The 2,159-nt window shown below is 33.6% G+C and overlaps 1 pseudogene; it reads left to right on the top strand.

Annotated features, from left to right (window-relative positions):
- The first annotated feature begins 1,505 nt into the window (after positions 1 to 1,505).
- On the top strand, positions 1,506 to 1,861 carry LOC127239714 (ubiquitin-like; annotated as a pseudogene).
- Positions 1,862 to 2,159: the final 298 nt, after the last annotated feature.

Here is a 2,159-nt window from a genome sequence, read left to right as displayed (position 1 = left end):
TTTATTTACTACGTAATTTTATTATCCATTATAAAAAAATACTCTCTCCGTTCCACATATCAGTGGCGGCTCTGAGCAGGAGCAGAGCGGGCAACTGTTTAGGGCCCTAATTAATCGATGATTCATATTTTAAAATTGTATTATCTATTATTATTATTAAATTTTAAATTTTAAATTTTAGAACTATATTTTAAATTTTAGTTTATATATTTTTTTTATAATTATTTAATTTAATTTTATAATTAAATTTTAAACTCTAATAATATGTATTTTCCTATCTCTTCTGCCTAGCTATATCGTACCCCATCTTTACAAATTTAATCATCATCTACGTTTCTCTACCTCACACCCTGTCGCACTGCGTTCACCCACTCAAACCCAACCTGCCCCACCTTCTCTCCTCTCTCTCTTTCACCCTCACTCAATCTTTGCTTTTCGAACATTCGGATAGTCCGTCTTTCATTTTTTTTTTCTCAAATACTACCCAGACCGTCGAATTCAACATTTTGTCCAATCGAAACCAATCAGTGATATTATTTTGAAAATACATTTTAATCATGTATTTATAGGGGATTACATCTACAAAATCAACGGCTGATATATTGGAATGAAAATACGTTCCGAACCATTATATAAAGGGTTTTTAGATATTCAAGATTTAGTAAATTTATATCTAGATTGGATCTTATTCATAGTTTTGATTACTTAGATTTGAGTCTATCGAGTCTGTTTTGTATTGCCTATATATAGGCTCCTTATTTTGATCTCATTATTTTCCCCCAAAATTTCTAACAATTCTGTTCTCGAAGATTTTTCTCTACTTGTTTCTCTGCTGCTACAAACTGATACTTGATTCAAAGGTATGGTTTCTTTCTCTTATTTGAATTTTGTTCGATGTTAATTATGGCGTTTTCTGTTATGTTTATTTTGATATATATGTGGTTTTTTGTTTGTGATGTATGCGATGAGTGGTGTTATTTTTGTTTTGGAGGAATTCTAGTTCGTATCGATGTGATATTTAGTTGGAATTTGATTTTTGGTGCGGTTGCGTCGCTGATCTTGGTTCGTATGTGTGTTCATTAGAGTTTTCTTAAGAAAAATTAGTTGAATGAGGTTAATTACGTGCGCTAGAAAGGGGAAGTTTATCCTCGATGACAGTCGAGGATTCATCTGATTGAATTACAATCTGTTTGATTGATGTATGATGAAGTTTACTTAACCTAATAACTGTTAAGTTAATCCATTCGAATTGTTACGTACTAAACTTCTGTGCGATTTGCCATTGCTCTCTTAAATTTGTTTAAATTCAATTTTGAGTTATTTTCAGATGTTCATGTGAAGTATGTTGTTGAATAATTCCAAATCCTCTTTAAATTTCCCCATCTTGAAGGTTTTTTTCGTGTTTAGAATTAAAAATTTTAAAGCAGTGATTAATCTGGAGATGTTGAGAAACATTCTTCTAAATCATATTGCTTACACCTTCTCTACAACTCCATGGATTTCAGATGCAGATCTTCGTGAAAACGGTGACGGGGAAGACAATCACGCTGGAAGTCGAGAGCTCCGACACGATCGAGAACGTGAAGGCGAATATTCAGGACAAGGAAGGCATCTCGCCGGACCAACAGAGGCTGATATTCGCCGCGAAGCAGCTCGACGACGACTGGACGCTCTCCGATTATAATATCCAGAAGGAATCCACCCTCCACCTCGTCCTCCGACTCCGCAGCGCCGCCGCCGCCGCCGCCGCCACCACCAGGTTCCATTGATTCCCTCTGTTTTTAAGCATTCCGTTGCATTGCTTGCTCTCTTATCTGCCATTGCCATATGCATGCATATATATGTATATATAGAGGTTTAGATAAATGGTTTTCTAGTAGTTAGATTCACTAAGGCATGGCCGTGCAATTGCTATGAATTTTGGGTTTTTTATTTTTTATTTTTATTCTTATTTTATTTCTTGGGAAAATCAGAATGGTGATTGTGGCTTTTATATTTTCATCTATATCATATTTTTAACTCTGCATTTGGCATTAATTATTGTGAGGGTGATATATATATATATATTTATATAATTGACTCATCTTTTATACAAAAAATAATATTTTTCACTACACAATTTTCTTAAATTAGTAATAAAAAACATATAACATAAAAAT

This window comes from Andrographis paniculata, unplaced genomic scaffold (assembly GCF_009805555.1).
Source record: "Andrographis paniculata isolate CXL003 unplaced genomic scaffold, ASM980555v1 Contig78END, whole genome shotgun sequence".
Classification (NCBI taxonomy): Eukaryota; Viridiplantae; Streptophyta; class Magnoliopsida; order Lamiales; family Acanthaceae; genus Andrographis; species Andrographis paniculata.
The sequence above is the reverse complement of the archived record's forward strand: the minus strand, read 5'-3'. Positions and strand labels throughout refer to the sequence as shown.